The sequence below is a fragment of the Tenrec ecaudatus genome, chromosome 1 (genome assembly GCF_050624435.1).
Source record: "Tenrec ecaudatus isolate mTenEca1 chromosome 1, mTenEca1.hap1, whole genome shotgun sequence".
In the NCBI taxonomy this organism is placed as follows: domain Eukaryota; kingdom Metazoa; phylum Chordata; class Mammalia; order Afrosoricida; family Tenrecidae; genus Tenrec; species Tenrec ecaudatus.
The window spans coordinates 258,850,396-258,856,996 of NC_134530.1; the positions used below are offsets into that span (position 1 = coordinate 258,850,396).

The following is a 6,601-nucleotide window of genomic DNA, read 5'->3' on the forward strand; positions in this document are numbered from 1 at the left end:
AAGAATGAAGAGAAAAATGGTCTCAATCCACATTTCTTGGGTCCAACTTGAGGCATCTCAGGTTTTAAATGGTTTTTGTCCTCACTCTTGCTTCTCAGCCCCTCCCGCCAGCAGTCTGTAAAAGTTAAGTGGAGACCATGAGTGACAGTTTCTAACATAATCATAATCGGCAATGTTTGCAAAGCTCCCATTGAGAACTGTAAAAGCAAACACTATTTTGTGGGGGGTTTTCTTCCTCCATGTACTTTCCTCCAATTATAAAAAGTTCGTAGGAAATGGATACAAAGGGACTTTGACTTGACCAGTAAGACTTTATTTATTTTATATAAAGAGTGATCTGAAGAAAATATTTTAACATGTTAACATTGGTTAATATTGAATAGTGAACACCTGAGTTTTGTTATATTTTTTCTGTATTTGTATTTCTAATTTTCTCAATAGAAGGGACAGCAGGATACATTAAACATAAAATATTAAAGCTAGCAATTTAAGATTTCCTGAGAAATTCTAAAATTTTAAACCTACAATGTGTATCATTTTTCTATTCCTATTCTTATTAGCAAATTGAATATGTCTACTCCCCCCCACACAAAAAAGAAATATTCAAAAGTCTTAAAATAACATTTGCTGGTAAATTAATATTTCCTTTTCAATCCCATCCATTGGCGCCCCCGTGGTTACAAGTTAGGATGCTAACTGCAAGGAAAGCAGTTTACAACCAGTAGCAACACATCCGAAGCAAAACCAGTTTCTCTTCGAAGAGGGAAATTTAAGAGGTAAAACTTCTTTGCCGCATCTACTGCGAGAATGAAGACCATTCTCAGCAACCAGACTGTCGACATTCCGGAGAATGTGGACATCTCCCTGAAGGGGCGCAAGGTCATCGTGAAGGGCCCCCGAGGAACCCTGCGGAGGGACTTCAATCACATCAACGTAGAACTCAGCCTCCTTTGGAAGAAGAAGAAGAGGCTTCGAGTTGACAAATGGTGGGGAAATAGAAAGGAACTGGCTACAGTCCGCACGATCTGTAGTCATGTACAGAACATGATCAAGGGCGTGACACTGGGCTGCCGATACAAGATGAGGTCTGTGTATGCCCACTTCCCCATCAACGTGGTTATTCAGGAGAATAGGTCTCTTGTTGAAATCCATAACTTCTTGGGTGAAAAATACATCCGGAGGGTTCACATGAGGACAGGTGTTGCCTGTTCTGTTTCTGAAGCCCAGAAAGATGAGTTAATTCTTGAAGGAAACGACATCGAGCTTGTATCAAATTCCGCTGCTTTAATTCAGCAAGCCACGACAGTTAAAAACAACGATACCCAAAAGTTTGGGGATGGTATCTATGTTTCTGAAAAAGGAACAGTTCAGCAGGCTGATGAGTAAGCTCTAAGAGGTGTCCAGTAACAGTCTAGAGGATTCCTTTAGCCTTGTCTGTGATGCTTTGATTCAATCCAATAAAATTTATGTAATGAAAAAAAAGAGGTAAAACTTTTTTAAGAGTCTTCCTCTGTTCCTGATGCCACATTCTTCATACAATCCAATTTTTGAATTATTGTGTCAAAATATTTGCTAAAGACACAGATTGAAAAGCTATGCTGAAAGGGTAAAGTTCTGACCCAACTCTCTTGATTTTAAAGTAGGCAGCATCCCTTGGTTCTCTTTGAAGCGCTGTCTCTTCGTCTATGTGCAAATTTCACGTGGAGCTCAAGGCCGGAATATTGCTCAGTTCTTTCAGCTTGGGAAATGACAAGTATGTTCTTTCCCTTTGGATTTTCAACTTCAGGTCTTTGCATATTTCATTATAATACTTTGTCATTTCAAATTGTCCTGTGAAATCTTCTGTTCAGCTCTTTTACTTCTTAACTATTTTATGTTCAAGAGCAAGTATAGACTCTCTTTTAACATCCATTTTGGTTCTTGTCTTTCTTTCCTGCTTTTAACGACTTTTTGGTTTCTTTATGTATGATGCCTTTGGTATCACCCCACAACTTTGTCATTCTTGAACTTTCTTTGGTAGGTACCATTCAGGGTGTTGATGTTATTTTTGAGATGGTGTCTAATTTCAGGTGGAATTTACTCAATATCACATTTTGGCTCTCATGGGCTTGTTTCAATTTTCTTCAATTCCAATTTGAACTTGCACATGAGTAATTGATACTCTGTTCCTCATCAAGCCACGGTGTTGTTCTCAGCTTCTCCATTGTCTCTACTGGTAGTGGGCTTCTCCATCCACAGATATGGTTTCTTTGATTCCTGTGTATTTCATCCAGCAGTGTTCATGTGTACAGTCACCATTTTGATGGTTGACACAAGGTGTTTTCTGTCACTTATATTGTGGACACAAAGATATCTGCTATGAATAAATTGTTGCCAAATAATCGACAGGACTATCAGGTGAATACTAACCCTCCAAGGAACACACCCAAAAGGCAGCATTGTCCTCCAAACAAAGATTTTGTTTTTATACCAATTGTTGAATGAGAAACTAATTTGAACTGTAAACTTGCATTCAAACCACGATGTTTTTTTTAAACTTACTAATCATAAGACATTATCCTGAGAACCCATTCATGCTGCTAGAACCAGATGACCCCCTGGTCATCACCAGCATCTCTATTGAATGCCATGCCATCACTGTCGTCAAATAGCAAAGCATGATCCACAGAGCCAGAGGTATAAATAATTCCACATTTTAAAGTGATCTCACCAGTATCCCTAAAGCTTTCATCCATTCCCACACTTGTCACACAGGGGCCACATCCTTCCTCCAGTGGTGGTCATTTTAAACACAGGCTACCAGGCCTTCATTATCAGATCAAAGCAGCATTCAGAGCCTTCATGCTCCCTCTTTCCTCATCTCCACCCCTGAGTCTGCAGAATTTTTTTATCTTCCAGTAGGAAAATATTAACAGACCCATTTCTTCTTATTCCCTCCAGTTAACTTGCTTCGGAATAACTCCTGATGTGATCCTTACAATTAAAGCATCTCATATATGATATCACGCAGCAAGAGGCCAAGGGTCAAAACAGGAATTTGGGCTGCTCTTGATCAGCACTCAGGACTAGGACACTTCCTGTGTTGACATTTGGTTCTTTATGCTACGTATACAATATAGAGTCGACTCGGTACAAAGAGTGGCTGTACAGGAGCACTACGTAATGGAAACAATTCTCCCTTGTGAATCTTGATATGTGTCTATCTTTTTTTATTAAAAACCATAATTGAAAGCTAACCTCTCGCATGCCCTCTCTGCCCCCTACTATTGCCTTAGACTTTCTGTACCCAGCACAGATATTAAAACTCTGCCAGGGTCTTCTAGTTCCCAGCCTCCCCTGAAGTTAGATTGGATTTAGTGATACAGTTCTAGCCAATGAATTGTGAGCACAAGTGACAGGTGGCCCTTTGGGGTACATGAAATGAAAGGATGTGCCCCATCTGTTTTCTGCTTCCTCTGTCAAAGTAACCTGAACAAATATAGGTTTCATCACGACACGTAACTGTGTGAATCCCTGAGTCACTGCTTTCCCTCAAGGCCAAGGGCCTCTCCAGAGCATAATGTATGATTGACAAGTAAATATACGTTGTGTTTTATTGCTGAGATTTCAGGGACCTATAGGAACCCTGGTGGTGCAGGGGTTAATCATTCCACTGCTAACCCACAGCTCACCACTTTGAATCCACTAGCCACTTCTCAGGAACCCTGGAGGCATAATGATTACGAATTGGGCTGGGATTCGAAAGGGTCAGCAATCAGCCATTCTGAATGAGAAAAACTGGGTCCTCGACAGTCCTGAAACCTCCCAGGGGCATTTCTACCATGTCCTGGAGGATCACTACGAGTCTGCATTGACTGGAGAGGACGGAGGGCGGGAGGAACTCACTCCTCAGGAGATAGAAGGCAGTCTACGTCTGTAAATATTTGTCTAACAAACCCTGTGAAGCAGTTAAAACTCTGTCATCTAAGGTCACTATGGACCAGAATAGAGCACATCATAGCGATGACAAGAGTAAATTCTTCTTTTGTATTTTTTACTTTTTATTTTTTTATCATTTTATTGGGGGCGCGTACAATTCTTATCACAATCCATACATACATCCATTGTGTCAAGAACATATGTACATTTGTTGCCATCATCATTCTCAAAACATTTGCCTTCTACCTGAGCCCTTAATATCTGCTGCTCATTTTCCCCCTCACTCCCTACTCTCCCCCAACCTCATGAACCCTTCATCATTCATAAGTTATTGTCTTATATTACACTGTCCAACATCTCCCCCACCTTCTTCTCTGCTGTCCCTCCCCCTTATTTCTTGTTAAGTAGCAATGAGTCACTTCTGATCCATAGTGATCCCATGTACAACAAAACACGACCCAGTCCTGCGACATCCTCACAGTTGTTTAGCTCAAGGCCTTTATTGCAGCCACTGTGGCAATCTACTGTGACCAAGGTCTCCCTATTTTCCACTGCCCCTCGATTTTACCACACATGATATCCTCTTCCAGGGACTGGCCTCTCCTGATAACATGTTCAATGAATGTGAGGTGAAGTCTCACCATCCCCCTGTCTAAGGAGCATTCTGGCTGTCTTCCTTCCAAGCTGAATTTGTTTGTCCTTTTGGCAGTCCATGATACTTTTTAATATTCTTCACCAGTACCAGCATTGGAACACATCAGTTCTTCTTCAGTCTTCCTTATTCAGTGTCCAACATTCAAATGCATCTGAGGCCACTGAAAATACCCTGACTCGGGTCAGGGGCACCTTAGTCCTCAAAGTGACAGCTTTGCTCATCAATACTTTAAAGAGGTCTTGTGCCAAAGATCTGTCCATAAAATGAGTCATTTGATTTCTGAACTGCTGACTCCAGGGGCACTAATTGTGGATCCAAGCAAGAAGGAATCCTTAGCAATGCCGATGGGTTCTCTGCTTGTCACGGTGTAACCTGTTGGTCCAGTTGGGAACATTTTGTTTTCTTTAGGTTGAATTGTCAATCGTATTGAAGTCTACAATATTTGATCTTCATCAGAAAGTATATCAAGTCTTCCTCACTCTCAGTGAACAAGATTGTGTCATCTACATATCAAAGGTAGTTCATAAGCCTTCCTCTTATCTTGCTGCCTCGTTTTTCTTCATTCTTCTTCATTAATCCAGCTTCTCTGATGCTTTTCTCAGTATACGGGTTGAGTAAGTATGGCAAGTAACGACCACTCTGAGACACCGCTTTCCTGATCTTAACCAATGAAGTATTCCCTTGTTCTGGTCCCACAACTGCCTCTTGGTCCACATATGTTCTGCATGAGCAGCATGAAGAGTCCTGGAATTCCCACTCTTCTCAAGGCTATCCACACAGTAGAATGCCTTAGCATAGTCGACAAAAACAAGTAAGCATCTTTCTCGTAGTCTTTGCTTTCAGCCAAGATCCATCGGATGTTAACAATGATATTCTTTGTCTCACACTCTTTTCTGAATTTGGCCTGGGTTTCTGGTACCCTGTCAATGTACTGCTGCCATCATTGTTGGATGATCCTCAGCACAATGTTTACTTGCATGTGATCTTAATGATATTATTCTATAATTAGAGTATTCTCTTGGGTCACCTTTCATTGGAGTGAATGCATATATGAATCTTTTCAAGTCACTTGCCACGTTGCTGTCTTCCAAATCTTGGCATAGACAAGTGAGTGGCTCCAGTGTTTCATCAGCTTGTTGAAACATCTCAATTGGGATTACATCAATTTCCAGCATCTTTATTTAGCTATGACTTCAGAGGAGCCCTGGTGGCATAATGGTTACATGTTGGGCTGCTAATTGTAAGGTTAGTAGTTTGAAACACCAGCCTCTTTGCATAAGAAAGATGAGGCTTCTACCTCTGTAAAGAGTTACACTGTCTGAAACTCACAGGGATCATTGTCTTCTGTCCTATAGGATTGCTAGAAGTCAGCATGGATTGATTGCGATGAGTTTTGTGTTCGGTTCAGCTTAGACTTCTTCCTTTGGTACCATTGGCTCTTGATCATATACTACCTCTTGAAATGGTTCCAAGTCCACTAGTTAAGTGTGGTGCCGTGACTATATCTTTCCACCTTACTTTGATGCTTCTTTCCGAGGTCAGCATACTGCCCATAGACTCTTTCAGCATCGCAGCTTGAATTGTTTCTTACATTCTTTCAGTTTAAGTTTGCTGAGCATGTTCTTTCTTCATTGTAACATTTTATTTTGTCTTCATGAGCTGCCCTTTGAAATTTTCTGTTCGGTTCTTTTACTTCATTATTTTTTCCGTTTAATTTAGTTACTCTGTTTTTAAGAGCACATTTCAGTGTCTCTTCTGACATTCACTTTGACCTTTTCCCCCCCTGTCTCTTTAATGCCCTTTTGCTTTCTTCATGAATGATGTTCTTGGTGTCCGCCCACAGCTCATCAGGTCTCCTGTCACTAAGGTTCAATGCATTAAATCTGTTCTTGGGATGGTCTCAAAATTCAAGTGCGATACACTCAAGGTCCTATTTTGACTTTGACAGACTTGTTTTAATGTTATTCAGCTTCAATCTGAACTTACATATGAGCAACTGATAGCCTGTCCCACAGTCAGCCAGTAGGT

General features: G+C 40.8%; 1 pseudogene; it reads left to right on the plus strand.

The window, feature by feature from the left end:
- Positions 1-797: 797 nt before the first annotated feature.
- On the plus strand, positions 798-1,386 carry LOC142437444 (large ribosomal subunit protein uL6 pseudogene; annotated as a pseudogene).
- The last annotated feature ends 5,215 nt before the right edge of the window (positions 1,387-6,601 follow it).